A 17,566-nucleotide genomic window follows, 5' to 3' on the forward strand; every position below is an offset into this window, starting at 1 on the left:
GGTGAATCGTAGGATGGCTCGTTTCATCTAGTTTTATCTTGTTCTTGATACCATGTCTATGGCAAATTCGCTAGCGAACTGTAACAATATATTTGAGAGACGAGTGCTCGTTGTGCAAATGTATTTGTTTTTCAATAAACATCGGAGACGAAATATAGTTGACATGTTGTCAACAATCTAAGCCAGGGGTTTCCAACCTTTTATTTCTAGCATAAGAGCTACTTAAGGAGAATAAAGTCACTAATGAGTTTCTATTTGATTATAGCATCTCCTCCTACACTGCGACTTGTTTCCAGGTCATTGGTGTAAAATATGTGTTTTCTGTGAATATACCTGGTAAAATAATGGTTGATAAACAGTATTTGGCATACATTTTGTATTTTCCCGGATTCTGTTTTTTTTGCTTCCTTTTTTTGTCCTTTTTAATTTTGTTGAAATATTTTTCAATATTACAATTATTCATAGAGAAACAACGAAAATGGATGTTCTGATAGGGCTGGGCCGGTATACCTTATTTGACTGACCAACACTTTTGGTTCCTACCCTGTCAATAGTTCCTCCCTGGTTTATTCATTTGTTGTCATGTGTGCTGCCCACTATATTCCAACTATAGAATTAGAGTAATCATTTATATTTCCATGATTCCAACAGTTCACCAAATAACCAGCCCTATATTTTTTGCCCATATCATACTGTGTGGCACAGTGTGGAAAGGATAATAAAAGTGCAGGAAATGAAAATGCTGAAAATAATTACAGTATAAATGGAGAAAGCCCCATTTGAAAGCACGTATAATTTGTCTTGCAACCCTAGGGTCATGAACTACTCATAAATCATATTTAGAACTTTTATTATTCAAAAACATACAATACCGTCAACAAAATTGTGATCTGATATTTTGCCTATATCTCCCAGGCCTATTTTCTGAGTCCATTTCAATGCTTAAATCACATCAGACCATTTTTTGAGGTCAGGTTATTTTTTTTAACAAATTGAAACTATAAAGATATTTGCAAAATGAGCACTCATCTCTCATATATATTGTTTGAGTTAGTTAGCTAGTGAATTTGCCATATTTGCATAGACGTGACAATCAAAACAAGACATGGCATCAAGAAAGTTTTTTTGATTTGAATGCAATTCCCCTTGAATGTGTCGGTCTAGCCATGTTTCTACTGCTGCAGCACGTGTCATGGCAGAGTTAGCTAAATAATGGCCACCCAATTGAATGAAATAATCATGATTTTATAGTTCTGTTAGGTAAGCCTGCTCTGCAGTTAACATTTAATTGAGAAGGTTTTTGGGGAAAGTCTTTCTGTGGACTCTACCCACAAGTTATCAACAGCACCTTCTAACTGGCTAAATACGGATTGATGGACAAACGCACACCAGAGGGGCAATATTGCTGGAAATTAATTAGCAGATATTGTTACGTTTTTGGCTTTTTTAAGAGAATAGTAGCTAACCAGTGGCGGGGTAATGTCAACGTGGCTTTGATTGGATAGTAGCCAGGAGCTTTATATTTATGACAGTTTGTGATGGAAAAATACATGTACTGCATCTACCTGTTGAAGACCCCTGATCTAAGCCAACGCCGTCTGTTTGGCCCCATACCCAGTCTGTTTGGCCCCATACCCTGTCTGTTTGCCCCATAGTTGCGCATGTGTCGGTTTTGTTGCTAAACAACCAACCTGTCTATTAAACCGTGCTCATTCAGTACACACACACACACACCTCACACATTTTATGTTTTCACACACACTTCACGTTGCTCAAAATGCTGTGATGCCTTCAATTTCACAGCCTTCAGCTCCGTTGGCCCCATGTAAGACCTGTCGCCACTCATCAGATCTCATCATGTGCTGAAGAGCCGGGCCAACGATATATAACAGCTCTTTGTTACCTTCAGAATATGTATCCAAATTCTATTACTCTCCCCTGAGACTGGACTATTCTGATAAGAAATTACTTCTAAAGGAAGGATGGTTGGTGTTTATTGCAAGGAAAATAATATAATGGAGTGAGGAAGCATGTTTTGAAGGGCAAACATTATTGGCGTTATTCTGTAAGAAACAGAGAGAAGGTAGTTGGTTGGCTTTTTCCCCAAGTATGTCTTTTGTAAACTTGACAGTCCAGAGATCAAAGCATGAAGGGAAGTGATCTGTCCTCCCTTGCGGGTTTTCTTTGAGCGCCTGTTCACAGTGTACACACCCTGGCAAATGCTTGCTTGTATTGCATGTAGCCTAGTTATAGGCTAGCAGTAGCTGCCAGAGTGGGCTAACGGAAGCGTACGGCCCCTCCCTCCCTTTGAGGAAGAGCAACACCTGGGCTAGCTGATCATTTGAAGGCTGTTAATGATTGTGGTACCTTGTTGCCACCGATGAGAACTGATTTGGATGTGCTTTCAATTTACAAGTGTGCACATCAAAGAACACCAAGAGAGATCTTTGAACACAGGTCTCGTTGGAACCAAGATGTTAATTTCATGTTTGTGCTAATGTTTCTCTCTTAGATCGAAAAGCCTTCACTAAGGTTGTTATGACAATAGCCTTCAAAGGTGAAGCAACCATTTTATTGCAGCAAATGACGACCAGCTTTTCAATGGCAAGTTGTAGCACAACCTGTAGCAAAACCATATCTCAACGCTCCTCACCGCCATGAGTGCGGACTGATGCACCCAGGTGATGTCACCCCCGAAAGCTGGGCTCTTCATCCTCTACCTCCCTTTCATCCTCTCCACACCAAAGTGAGACTGCAGCACCCCCCCCACACACCCCACACACACACACACACATGGACACAGAGGCGCTCAGAAGCCGCACTAAGAGGATTTCAGATGGAGGCGGTCGGTGCCTGGAAGAGGTCAGGCCAGGGTGAGCTTGAAAAGAGAGCCTCTGCCTCTGAAGAGCCAGTGTGTTGGAAAAGTTCTGAGAATGTTTCTGCAGGCTAGGCATCATAGCAGCTTTGGCAAAAAAAAGCTTTGGGGTGATTATTGACTCCCAACTTTCTCCTTTTGATCTGCTTTCCCATTAATATTTATAAATAGAGGTTTTTAGAACTCCATATCTAGTTATTAATTGCATGTAATCCTCCGCCTTAAAAGCATGCTGTTGGAGTTTACCGAGCTTTAGAAGCAATATGCCAGGAAATCCAGACCCATGCAATTTCTGGCCTGCTTTCCAGTGGAGGTATTTGGGAGTGTTCTACTCGCACCATTTCTGCGACCTATGTGTCGTGTGAGAACTTGCCATATGCCATCTCTAACAACAACAACGTACCTCCTGCTTTAGATAATTCCTGTCTGTGGCACTCAGAAAACCTGTGCCAGACATTTTGAGTCCATAGATTGACTGCCGTAAAGAGGAAGTAAATCCATACATTTTGTAGAGCTCCTCGTGTGAGGAGCAGCTGAGTAAATATTCTCTCACCTCACCTCACTCCTCTCTTCTTCTCCTCTCCTCTCTTCTTCTCCTCTCCTCTCATCTCCTATCCATTCTATTTCTTATTGCCCTCCAAGAATGACTAGCCTTGGTAACATTGTACTACTCCCTTGCTCCCTTGCCAACCAGCCCTGTTCAAACAAAGCCCTGTCAGTGATGACAGATTTGAAGAGCTCTGCTGGATGACTCAAATATCCTTAGCCCTTTCTCTCCTTCTCTCTCGCTCTCCATCTGGAGTAAGGGTGTAAATGACCTGGCACAGCCGCATGTCGAACCCCGTAGGCGCCTGTTTGTGTAAAAAAAATACATTTGTCACAAAGTGAAACCACGCCGCTTTTGTCATTTTTCAAACTATAGGGTTTATTGTTTAATCATTTGTTCGTGTCACACCATTACCTGCCACCGCACTCTTTTCGAGACGAGAAAATATGATTTTCAGCTGAGCGCTTATAATTTTTGAAAATTCGGCCTGTTGCTTAAGGATTCGGGGTGTGTCGAGGCTGGTGTTAGCTTTTAATGCCAATGTTCTGAGAACTGAGACTGAGGCTGAGACTGAGGCTGAGACTGAGGCTGAGACTGAGGCTAAGACTGAGGCTAAGACTGAGGCTAAGACTGAGGCTAAGACTGAGGCTAAGACTGAGGCTAAGACTGAGGCTAAGACTGAGGCTAAGACTGAGGCTAAGACTGAGGCTAAGACTGAGGCTAAGACTGAGGCTAAGACTGAGGCTAAGACTGAGGCTAAGACTGAGGCTAAGACTGAGGCTAAGACTGAGGCTAAGTACACAAGGTGAAGTTTGAAGGGGTACATTTCTCAGGTTTTTCCATTTCCCCCCAAGGCCTTTCTGTTCTCGCTCTCTCAATCCACAGACACATTGAACCATTTTACTGGCAAGCTTCCATGTGAATACTGACATTTTTGTAGAATTCCTGAGCATGGTAAGACTATGGGCCTTGCATGGTGAGACTACGGGCCTTGCATATTGAACTCCGAATTAGCTTTTCTTATGAGCTCAGGTCTACTTAGTTTATTTTTCATTTTGAAGATTAATCTTGTAACTGTGGAAACCTCCCCAAAGTTCCAGGTTATTTTAGGAAACATGAGAAAGTACTAAGTCAGACGGGCTATATACCAAATGTCATTTATCTAAGGTGCTACTAATTATCCAAGTGGGTTAGTCTTATTGAATGGACATGTTTGCTTAGGCAATCACCCAACCGAAACCCATGGTGCCCGTCCAAGTTGTAAAATCTGTTTAAAGGGGCATGGTCTGCTGTGCTGCCTAGACCGCTGTTGATCTAATCATTTCATTAGGCCCCTGACCTTCCAGTTCCCCCAGAGTGCAGAGTGAAACAGCCCTCTCTCCTATGCACAGACCACGAAGAGGCATGTCTGCCCTCCTCCCTTTCACAGGCCAACATCTCTCCATCTCCATCCTCTGATTAGTTTTCCTCCCTGTCCATCTCTGTTGGGATTCTCTCTCTCCTGCCTCTCGCACTTGCTATCTCTCTCACTCGCTCTCTCTCCTGTCTCTCGCTGGCTCGCTGGCTCGCTCTCTCCTGGCTCGCTGGCTCGCTCTCTCCTGGCTCGCTGGCTCGCTCTCTCCTGGCTCGGGCTCGCTCGCTCTCTCCTGGCTCGGGCTCGCTCGCTCTCTCCTGGCTCGGGCTCGCTCGCTCTCTCCTGGCTCGGGCTCGCTCGCTCTCTCCTGGCTCGGGCTCGCTCGCTCTCTCCTGGCTCGGGCTCGCTCGCTCTCTCCTGGCTCGGGCTCGCTCGCTCTCTCCTGGCTCGGGCTCGCTCGCTCTCTCCTGGCTCGGGCTCGCTCGCTCTCTCCTGGCTCGGGCTCGCTCGCTGTCCTGTCTCGCTCTCTTTCGCTCACTGTCCTGTCTCGCTCTCTTTCGCTCACTGTCCTGTCTCGCTCTCTTTCGCTCACTGTCCTGTCTCTCTACTGTATCTCTCTCTCTCCTGTCCCATGCTCTCTCTCTCTCTCTCATGGGTAGAATATAGGGTTATGTGCTCGGTTAGGAATGCAATAAAAGGACAGCAATTTGTGGTATTTGGCATGCCTTGGTTGAATGTATTTCTATAAGTAGCATGTAGCCTACAGTAGATGAGTCTGATATTGGCCCCAACACATCACACTGTGGTTGAAGGGTTGTATTAGGAGGTTACTGTCAGGGAGATAGCCCTCACTATTACATTCTGGCCTCATACTGGAGAGCAGTGTCAAGCAGTGTGTTTCAGATCTATGGAAAGAGAACGATAAATGTCTTGAAACCCCTCCTGGTATCCCACTATCCCCACTCTCTTCCACTCCCTCTGGCAGTCTGTTTTTCACTCTTTCTCCAACCACTTCTAGCTCTCAATCAGAACTGTTGGTATTGAAAAGCCAAGCCTTTGTTTGAGGAATAATATCATGTGCCAGGATAAGATGGGCCAAGAATAATCCTTCTCCTCTTTTGGAAGCTCTTTCTTCCCTGCCTTTTATATACGTTGGCTCTGTCATATCAGTGAGCCTTCGTAAAGATGGAGTGATATCGTCAAAGCTTTTTGAAGTCCCCACTCTCTTTCAAATCCTTTTTGATTTCCACAGGCTTAACTGTTTAATATTCCAAACTAGTTGGTGGCCTTTTCAGAAAACCAACAAGGTGCTGAGGATGTGAGCCTTGTCTTTATGCGGAGGCAGCTGGGCTCAGCCTCTCAGACCTAACACTGGGGTCGCAGTGCTTCTAGAAGGCTCTGTCACTCTCCTCAGACAGCCCCGAGGCCTGACGCCGTACAGACGCTCACGTCATTGTCCTCCGGTCTCTTGTCTTTAGAAGTGTTCCCCCCTCTCTTGTTGCGCTGACACCCCTCCTCCTGCACTAAGTTCCCCCTAGTCTGACAGGAAGGACACATTTAGCTTAGACTCCGTCGACCATTGACTCTTCGTCTGGATTCAGAGCTGTGAGCTTTTGCCAACAGTGAAGTACGTACGTTTGTGTGTGTGTGGACAGTTTACGACATGTAGCATACTTGTGTTTATTTTCTATTTCAAGGTAGGTTTGCTGTAGAGTTCATCCAGGATACGAAAAGCCAGACTCTTGAGAGCCGACACTCTTGGAGACCCTGTCCTAGTGAAATGTATGCAGCTCTTTCACACTGTGTCCAACTTTTATTTACTCTCATCTCAGCTGGTCTGTGCTGCAGCCTGCCCACCCTGCCTTCTCTCCTGCTTGTCTGTTTGGAGCCAGAGAGCCCTGGCTGAGTGGTGCTTACAGAGAAGCTGCAGTCTGGGCTCCCCTGTCGCTCAGCGCTCACCCCCCGGCCTCCCACTGCCTCCCTAGAGCCTGTTTTGGTTTTATCGCCTCGGCCTGCCACTTCCCACTAATCTCTGTTTTTTAACCCGACATTAGCGGGGTTGAACTTTTGGGAGTAAATGGAAATGGTGAAGGATCCCTACTCTTCTGTCATTGTCATCACAGTTGGGGTTGGGGGGGTTGTTGGTTTGTGTCTAAAATAGATTAGATGACTAGTGATGCTGCCAGCGGGACGTTGTGACAGGGACAGGATGTACAACTCACAGTAAGACACCAGCTGAGAAAGGGATGGAGGAGTAGAGAAGGAGAGAGAAGTGGGAGATAACGGCTGCCTCGACCGGGGTGTAATCCACGGAGGAGACGGAGATAGAGCCGTGGCAGAGCCACATTCGTGGGGAGAGAGGAGGACCAAATGATATGCAAAGCCCTGGGTGAAAACCCGTCGGAATTTACTGACTATATTTCTGAGAGCTTGTGACAGCCACGACGCATCTCTCAGCGTGTGACGCAGGGCCCCTGAAACCCTCTTTGTTCACTAAATCCACTGTGAAGATTACGCTCACGTTTGGAGATTTGAGGAGGGGGGGGGTTGGCGCAGGATATAAGGGGTGTAGCTGTACAGTGGCCATCTCAGGATTTAGGGCCCGATTATTCCCATCAGGCAGGGTTATTGTGTTGCCTTAACACTCCCAATGTGCTTTTAGAGACTTCTGAAAAGGAGTCCTGTCAGTTGTGATAAAAATAGAAGCTGCTTTGCAGTATGCAAACCAAATTGGAGACCTAAGTCTTAATAATGTCTCCGTGTCCCATCCTTGTATGGTTGTCTTGCATATTCTAATCTAAATATTGCTTTGTGATGTTGTATTTGCCGGTCCGCATTAAGATGTTCTCGGACCATCTGATTTTACGAGCAGCATTTCTGACAAACTGTTATAAATCAGAAATGAGAGAGATTCCGTTTCCCTTTTCAAGTGTGCATCTATTATTTAACCTGCAATATTTAATGCAGAATGGAAATTAGCCTGTTAAGAGGCACTTTCTTTTCCATCTTCATCGGATGCCAGATTAAATATTGTGTAGTTCAGTGTTCCAGCTCTCTCTGCGCTCATTTACAATTCAGCTTTGTTGCCTCAGCCTTTGAAGTGTTGTCAGGGAAGCAGCTTGTGATCTTCATATACATTAGTGTTGAGTTTGACATAGTGTACAGACGCATGCCTTCCTAGTATTTGTTTACACAAACATACAGGCAGCCACACTGTATTATTCTAACCAATCGAGGAACTCTAAAGGCGTCCGCATGCTTCCCAGCCGAAACAGTTCGGATGAGTTCGTGCATATATTATGACGACATTTTGTGATGTTTTAGTCTTCGGTAAGGGTTTTTTCGGTGATTCGGGGGATTTTTTTTTCTTCTTGAGCCATGCAGAAGTCTACGCTCCTTCGTCGGTATTTGGTCAACAGTAGGGATTCTTCAATAAAGTTTTTGTCATTCAAAGAGAGACGACTCGTTTTCATGCACATGTTTTCATTGAGAAATACTGAAATACTGCACCAAACATCTTAGATGTAAAATTACGCAACTAAGATCTCCTCTGCAAAAACGTCAACATTTATTGCAGATTTCTTGTTATCTTGGGTTAATTCTGACTTTTGAGGAAGTGTATACTGGCTACAGCTTCTCAAAATGGGCAAACCGTACTATTTCAGCATTCTTCTCGTTTTTCAAGCGAAGGTCTTTTTAAGGGAGTGTGCGAGAACACTCATTCGGTTTGCCAGCCGACTTCGGCTAACCGCCAGCCGAACTGAAGCATGCTGACACCTTAATTGCGTCACAAGGTTTTAGTTCATTATTTTGCTCCCTGATACAGGAAGCAGACTTTGGAATACTTTGCTTTGATTAATTCTTTCAAGATTCCCCAGCAAATGTCATAGATCTGTCTTTATGATGTATGTGTAATTTCCCATCTGTTTTCCTTTTGTGTTCGCTTTTCTATGAAAATGACAGCCAAATCACTGGCAATGGTAAGGTGCGCAATGATGGGAGTGTTCATTCTTTCAGAATATGTGATGGACTCCTGGCACTGAAGAGTTTACTGAAGCTTGTTTTACATTGAGTTTCTAAGAAACTTCTCTTTCGATCTTCAGCTCAACCCACTCGGGGATCTATGTTCTGAATCAGAACTGAGCTGGCTGTGTGACTGGTTGGCGAGTGTGTGTGTGTGTGAGTGTGTGAGAGAGAGTAAGGATTCAGTCCATGGCAGTAGGAAGCAGAGATCCCTCTGTCGATTTGGCTCTTCTCTGGTTTGCCGACTCAGTTTTCTTGGACACTGCTCTGGGTATCAGATGGCCAATGATGCCTGCCACTATTAATGTCCATGGCTTGATTAGTTAATGATTAGCCAGCCATCAAGACCCTGAGTGTTATGACTGCAGAGCAGATGGACCCCCCCCACACCCTGGGTAGAAGTCCTGATGGATGCCTGCTCTGGTCAGAGCGCCAGAGAATGAGGAGTGTCTGGAATTGACAGTGCAGTAACGTCATACTTAAGCCTTGTTCACACTGCAGGCCTGAATGCTCAAATCAGTTGTTTTTTAAATCCGTTTTGGAATACTGACTGTCCAAACCGCAAGTTAGAAGTTACCAAATCGGATTTGTGTGTGTTCAGACAGCAGTCATTAGCTGACATGGCCAAGCTAGTTGTCATAGTAACGCTGGGTGTGTGTGCAGTGGTGTAGGCTACGAAGGTGGTTTGAAATGTGGCTTGAAATATCTGATTCAGTATGCTTTTTGGCTGGCTGTTCAGACTGCAGGAAAAATAAAGATTTGAATCAGATATGCAAATAAATTGGATTTGAGTCACTTCAACCGCCAATGTGAACAACGCTTTAGTGGGAGGATCCTTAACGTAATAGACTCCCCCTCTTTTCACCGTGTACAAAATGATGGTTAGGGAACAGCCCGGTCGAGTCATTGCATGTGTGCAAGGTGTCAACCCCCTGCTTTGAAGCGTCAGTTGAAAGGACCCTTGACGAAGGCTATGAGAAGTGTCAGGGTAAAGGTTCCAGTCCAGAGATGTGCTAACATGCCTCTCTGCAGGAGCTGAGATCCCTGGATCATGTTGAACAACCATTCTGCTTCTTAAACAGTACACATCCCAAGGCTTAGGAATGGGTTTGTTTTTACGAAGGCTTGCATGCAGTTTTTTTTTTCTTTTTTCCTCACCTCTGTATGTGTGTGAGGAAGTGGCCAAATGTGGCAGGACTGAGGCTGGGCCTGGCTGTGTCCAGATGTTGCGTTCCTGTGTGAAAGAAGAGGGAGACATCCAGAGGGAGAGGGCCACATTGGTGCCTGGAGAGAGGGGCAGTGACGCACAACAAACACCCGGTTTCTGCTCAGGGAGTCGGAGAGATGGGGAAGACTGAGCTGCTTGCTGTGTAGTTTACTTTCCTCATTTTCATTTATCTCCTTGCTTCTTGGCTACGATTACAGCTGTCTAGCCCCGTAGGAGTAGAGATTTCCATATTGCTGTGGAATATTGATTTGACCATCTTGCCTGCCAAGATGTTTCTGAATTCAAAGGGTTTGAATTTTATTTTGTATGTTTTTATCTGGTCTCCTTATTTATAAAAGTACACATGTTTTTAAGGGGGTTTGACTGGGATTAGCAATGTTAAATTGCCCTCGTTGAGTACAGAATAGGTTTGTTGCTAGCATCGGTGCATGTAAGTACTATTTAGTCTTATCGTAGCCGGTTGGAAGACCACAGCTCTGTGATCCTGCTCCTACTCCATTTCAGGTGACTAGTATCTTGAGGCAGTGTTCAGCTGGCCACTCATACCCTGCCTCTAGCTCCTCTCCTCCAGTATCTTGAGGCAGTGTTCAGCTGGCCACTCATACCCTGCCTCTAGCTCCTCTCCTCCAGTATCTTGAGGCAGTGTTCAGCTGGCCACTCATACCCTGCCTCTAGCTCCTCTCCTCCAGTATCTTGAGGCAGTGTTCAGCTGGCCACTCATACCCTGCCTCTAGTGCCTCTCCTCTTCAGTCTTTAACAGGGTTTCGAGGTTCCCTGTTGCAAGGTGGGTCAAAAAAGATGCATAGTGGTTTATCATGCCTGTCACCTTCAAGGTGGCCATGGGGGGGTTGTATTTGAGGTTATTAGCATCTCTAAATGGCCTTCACCACCCATAACTGTCAAACCAGGCCTTCAACACCCAGACCTGTCAAACCAGGCCTTTAACACCCAGACCTGTCAAACCAGGCCTTTAACACCCAGACCTGTCAAACCAGGCCTTTAACACCCAGACCTGTCAAACCAGGCCTTTAACACCCAGACCTGTCAAACCAGGCCTTTAACACCCAGACCTGTCAAACCAGGCCTTTAACACCCAGACCTGTCAAACCAGGCCTTCAACACCCAGACCTGTCAAACCAGGCCTTTAACACCCAGACCTGTCAAACCAGGCCTTCAACACCCAGACCTGTCAAACCAGGCCTTCAACACCCAGACCTGTCAAACCAGGCCTTCAACACCCAGACCTGTCAAACCAGGCCTTCAACACCCAGACCTGTCAAACCAGGCCTTCAACACCCAGACCTGTCAAACCAGGCCTTCAACACCCAGACCTGTCAAACCAGGCCTTCAACACCCAGACCTGTCAAACCAGGCCTTCAACACCCAGACCTGTCAAACCAGGCCTTTAACACCCAGACCTGTCAAACCAGGCCTTCAACACCCAGACCTGTCAAACCAGGCCTTCAACACCCAGACCTGTCAAACCAGGCCTTTAACACCCAGACCTGTCAAACCAGGCCTTCAACACCCAGACCTGTCAAACCAGGCCTTCAACACCCAGACCTGTCAAACCAGGCCTTCAACACCCAGACCTGTCAAACCAGGCCTTCAACACCCAGACCTGTCAAACCAGGCCTTCAACACCCAGACCTGTCAAACCAGGCCTTCAACACCCAGACCTGTCAAACCAGGCCTTCAACACCCAGACCTGTCAAACCAGGACTTCAACACCCAGACCTGTCAAACCAGGACTTCAACATATGTACAGCATTGTGATGTTTAACTACAAAGACAGATTTAGTTTACGTATTAAACCAACACTAAATGCATGTAGATATGATTAGAATCACGAGTCATAATGATTTAGAATCACGAGTCATATTTGTCACAGTCATGATTTCAACAGCCTCTTGGCCCAGGACCAAAGTACTACTACTATGTCTGCAGACTTATTGGGTTGTGTGTGATTTTGTGAGCCAGCAAAGTCTTCTATAGCCTCCTTGGTGTTTCAGTACTTGCTCTGGTCCGATGGCTAGATCAATAGCAATAGATCAAAAGCAATTAAATATTATAATTTGGGGGAACTCTACGACAAATCCTCCCACACAGCTCGGCCCCAATCAAACATCCACCTTGCTGCTACACCCCATCTTAGCCTTGACTGTACATACTCACTTTGTTCTTCAAGCATCCGCTCCACTATGTAACGCTGCGGTGCCCACAACAGGGCGCGTATGTTACCAGCTGTTATAAACTTTCTAATACCTGATTTTTAAGTGCTTTGTCGATAAGCCCGTTTTTATAAAAGATTGATCGTCTCTCTTTGCGCGGTGATTTAACACCGTCTTTAACTTAACAGCCCTTCCCACCGGCGCCGTAGGAACGTTATAGGGGCACGATTAATTGCAGGGTGAAGTATCCCTGTCACTTTCTACACATTGCTCATGACGGATTGGCAGTACATTAATGGCCTAGTGGTTGAGACGCCTGTAAATTCATCATGGTTGCAATTACAAATATGTATTTGTTTCCTCAGCATCATTTATGGGCCATTCGGAGCCTTAAGTCAATGGCTATTGATGTAAGAGTATAATTTACCCCTGGTCAAAAAGCATTACGGCAATCATTTTGGTTTCCCTCACAAAACTTGCGACTGAAAAGGCTGTGGAAGAGCGATCAATCGTAATTTACTTCAAGAAACATTAAGCCTGTTAAAGGATCACGTTTTGAAACCTCCAACAAAGGGAAAGTGCAGCGTGATCTAATTACCGCATGATCAATTCTCCTGTAAAAGGCCAACATTAACGTCATTCACCCTGCAAATCCTGAAGTGTGGCGTTGAACCTTGTAACAAACCCTGTTGTGAACAATTGGATATTATGTTCTGATTTGACAAATTATAATTAATATAGGCTAAATGCCCAGGCACAGTTTTTTTTAATAGTAGTGATTTCAGTCAAACGGATAAGAAGGAAGACTGACATAAATATTTCTTGGATTAGGATCGCCTCAGAATGAGGATCATGTTGTAAATATCTAGGCTAAGTTCTCATGCTCTGGTGAAAGCTTATCTGGATAAATTACCCATAGCCTGTTATTTCAAAGACTGAGTAGCCTAAACGCCATAATCGCAACATGTTTATTACAACAATTTGCATACGATTGTATCATTGCCACTGGTTTCTGCAGTGAACCAACATCCTGCCAATTTTGGCTGTGTAATCTTGTCCACCGAACAGTACAGTGCTAAGCCAAAGAGGGTGTTTTTAGTGCTTTACAATGAATCGTTTGTATTTGATGCAGCACAGTTTGGGCACATTTGACCTCTGAATAGAGGAGAACATCGAGCTTCAATATTATTATATAACTCCAGCTCATGGGGTCTGCCTTTTCACGTTGAGCGTTCATGGTATGGATACACATGTCGGAGTGACCTTTTATATTCTCTCTTCAAGTAGATATGATTCTGTCCGATATTTATAAGCCTTTTTGTCCAATGAACATCAATGAGAAGGCCAGGGATGAGGCTTGGCTGTTTTTGATTGCCCTCATTTGATAGTAGAGATGTAATCAGTGCATGTTTCTTTTAGCACTCATCACAGCCTTTCATCCCTATCAGCAGGGTACTATGAGACTCTTCCTTCCCACAGACACATTTCTCTCTGGCCATGTTTTCCCCGTAGTTGTCTGATCTCCCGATGTAGGCCTGATGATGACGGACACTGATAGAGCGTTGTCTTGGTCTGGGAACTCTCGATGTCCCCTGTCAGTGGTCCAAGTCCAAAATGGCTGCCGCCCACTCTGCTGGACCGAGTCAAGCCAGCACACACAACTTTCTTTGCTCTACAGGCCTTGTAGTTGTCTCCCTTGGTTGTTAGGTCATTATGCTTTCAGGTTTTTAGGGACAATTTTTGAAACCACCAAAGATGTCTGCCAGGTAAATTTTAACCATCTTATTAGAACGTGATCATTTCCTGGAGAGTTTTTTTTAGGCCTCAATTTAGTAACGTCATCCTCATCGGTAGGTAGTCAGTGTTAGGGATGTGACAAATGGATATATTTTCTTAATGTTGAAAAAAAGAGAAAATATTGGCTTTCCGTTAAAAGTATAAGAAAAATTCACAATGCAGCTGTGCTGTTGCCAGCAATGGTTTGGGTCTCACGGTGCGTCCCTTTCAGATGGTTAAGCATTGAACCTGTACTACCATTACCTGTACCTCAATTCCACCTCGCAAAATTAAAATGTCCTTCTCATCTAACATCTCAAAGTATTGCCATACAGGACTTTGCTGCTGTCGCTTACTATTTTTCCAACTGTTAAATACGATGACGTAGTGGTGGAGAGTCGACTCCAAAATAATTTATTCCTCGACTCCTTGCACGTTGAATGCCGGTGTCGACCCCCATTTCTGAGTGTCAAGATTCGATTCAGCTAGGAATCGACTCCTAAGATTCAGTATTTTTGGAACGGAGGAGACTGATTAGTTGCCGTACTTCCGAGAACACAAACACTTGTATCTTTCATAGCGAGCTAGTGAGGGACGGAGAGAGAGGGGAGGGGCACAGTATAGGCAGGTCGGCCACCAGGCAGACAACTGTGCACTAGGCCTGACTGTCTATCAACAATCAAAAGCTGTATCTCGCAATTTCTTGGCTTGCAATGTCTCACAACTTCAGTAAAGCAGGACCTATCAGTGAATAAGCTAGGATATTGAGATGAGCGAGATGCAACACTTCGCTCTCACAGTCACACACAGTATCTGCACATGTGCACAGGTTCACAGCACGCTGTTAACAACGTGGTTGCCATTGGGACCAAAACAGTGGAGAAGTTGAGCTTCGCGCGTCAACTCTCTTAGTTCTTGAGGAAATTGACCCACTATGCCGTTTACTTTCTGCATAACTTCAAAAAATTCAAAAAAATTAGTTTTTCGGTTAGGGATTTGTAGTAACGTTAAGGATCCCAATTTCATTTAAATGTTTTAACGTTAACATCCCTGGTCACTATAATGGAATGTGATGTTGTACTCCTGAGTGGCGCAGTGGTCTAAGGCACTGCATCGCAGTGCTAACTGTGCCACTAGAGATCCTGGTTCGAATCCAGGCTCTGTCGCAGCCGGCCGCGACCGGGAGACTCATGGGCGGCGCACAATTGGCCCAGCGTCGTCCAGGGTAGGGGAGGGAATGGCCGGCAGGGATGTAGCTCAGTTGATAGAGCATGGCGTTTGCAACGCCAGGGTTGTGGGTTCGATTCCCACGGGGGGCCAGTATAAAAAAAAAAAATTGTTCACTAACTGTAAGTCGCTCTGGATAAGAGCGTCTGCTAAATGACTAAAAATGTAAAAAAAAATGTAAATGTTTTTGTTGCAGGTGGTGAGGAGTCGGCCAGTGAGGTAGATCGCCAGATGAACTAGAACCAGGGGAGCCCGTGGCCGTGGACATGACCGCTCCTTTGGGTGTTTTCTGGTGAATGGATTAGGGTGAGTGCCTTCAGTACCTACAGTGCCTTTTTGTTGTTACCGCCTGAATTCAAAATGTATTTTTCTTCTCAGCCAACTACACACAATACCCCATAATGACGAAGTGAAAACATGTTTTTAGACATTTTTGCAAATTACAGAAATAGCTCATTTACATACAGTACCAGTCAAAAGTTTGGACACACCTACTCATTCCAGGGTTTATTCTTTTATTTTTACTATTTTCTACATTTTAGAATAATAGCGAAGACATCAAAACTATGAAATAACACATATGGAATCATGTACTAACCCAAAAAGTGTTAAACAAATCAAAATATATTTTATATTTGAGATTCTTCAAAGTAGCCACTAGTAAATAGTAAAAAATAAAGAAAAACCCTTGAATGAATAACACTTTGTATTCAGGACATAAAGTTAATTTCTTTGCCACATTTTTTACAGTTTTACTTTAGTGCCTTATTGGAAACAGGATGCATGTTTTGGATTATTTTTTATTCTGTACAGGCTTCCTTTTTTCTCACTCTGTCAATTAGGTTAGTATTGTGGAGTAACTACAATGTTGTTGATCCATCCTCAGTTCTCCTATCACAGCCATTAAACTCTGTAACTGTTTTAAAGTCACCATTGGCCTCATGGTGAAATCCCTGAGCGGTTTCCTTCCTCTCCGGCAACTGAGTTAGGAAGGACGCCTGTATCTTTGTAGTGACTGGGTGTATTGATACACCATCCAAAGTGTAATTCATAACTTCACCATTCTCAAAGGGATATTCAATGCCCTTTTTTGTGAGTCATTGGAAAACCTCCCTGGTCTTTGTGGTTGAATCTGTGTTTGAAATTCACTGCTCGACTGAGGGACATTACAGATAATTTGCATGTGTGGGCTACAGAGATGAGGTAGTCATTCGAAAATCATGTTAAACACTATTATTGCACAGACAGTGAGTCCATGCAAATTATTATGTGACTTGTTAAGCAAATGTGTACTCCTGAACTTATTTAAGCTTGCCATACCAAAGGGGATGAGGACTTATTGACTCAAGACATTTCAGCTTTTCAGTTTGTATTAATTTATAAACATTTCTAAAAACATAATTCCACTTTATGGGGTATTGTGTGTAGGCCAGTGACACACAATCTAATTTGAATCCATTTTAAATTCAGGCTCTAACACAAGAACATTTGGAAAAAGTCAAGGGGTGTGGAATACTTTCCGAAGGCACTGTACCTGTCATTTTTCAAAAGTGAATTTCTTACTTTGGACCATAGAACCGCATTAATGCTGTCCCAATCTGACCTAATCTTAATTGAGTAAGCAGAGCTGTGACGGATTTCCCTAAGCCCAAACCGTATCAAGTTGATAGCAAAAGGAAAGGAGAATTCTTTGAACGTGCTCTGGGTTCATTAGCCTGTATCAGGTTGGTAATTGGAAGTCTGCATGGAGCGATTCACAGACTCTGATCAAAGCTGTATCCCCCACAGCCTCCCGGGTCGCTCTCATAATCTTTTGGGAACTACTTTTTTGTGTGCCACCTCTTCATGCAAAAGACTCGCCCGGAGGGGACATGTCACATGTTCAAGGTCCCAAGATCTGTAATCCTGCTATGTCATGAGTTTTTTTTTTTTACCATGTAAGCCTTATTGTGAAAGGATACCATGCCCTGCTCCGTCCCTAAATCAAATTTGGTTATGCTGCAGCAGAGGCTACTTGTTGTCGTGCACTGCTTATAAATGATGTGCAAAGGTCACAATAATGGCATTGAAGAGTGGTTATTTTTCCATCGTCTCCTCTCCAGTTGATTAGGAGCGTGTTTAATCCCCCTGGAGGCCTCTAATATTGTACGCTTTTTGGTAATAACCTGCCTAATCCCTGGACTAGTGATGAATTGGACCGGGGCATTAACTTCAAAGCAATTTCCTCCATTCTCTGCCTGCTCTGAGAGATATAAACAATGTTTCATTGTGCAGCACTAATGTGAATTTACTTCTTTGTTGGCCACATGGAAGTCAATTTGTTAGCTCGACGTGTTTGTTATGGTGATTCAACAAACTGAATGTA

The 17,566-nt window shown here is 44.4% G+C and overlaps 1 protein-coding gene across 2 annotated transcripts in view; it reads left to right on the plus strand.

Moving 5' to 3' along the window:
- Nucleotides 1-17,566, plus strand: part of glceb (glucuronic acid epimerase b) — a 75,090-nt gene that overhangs the window by 17,100 nt on the left and 40,424 nt on the right. For both annotated transcript variants that reach the window (XM_045209983.1, XM_041859525.2), the window contains exon 2: nt 15,398-15,507. The gene's annotated coding sequence lies outside the window, so the exon portion shown is untranslated. The remainder of the gene's footprint in view (nt 1-15,397; nt 15,508-17,566) is intronic.

Source organism: Coregonus clupeaformis, chromosome 32 (assembly GCF_020615455.1).
Source record: "Coregonus clupeaformis isolate EN_2021a chromosome 32, ASM2061545v1, whole genome shotgun sequence".
NCBI classification, from domain to species: Eukaryota; Metazoa; Chordata; class Actinopteri; order Salmoniformes; family Salmonidae; genus Coregonus; species Coregonus clupeaformis.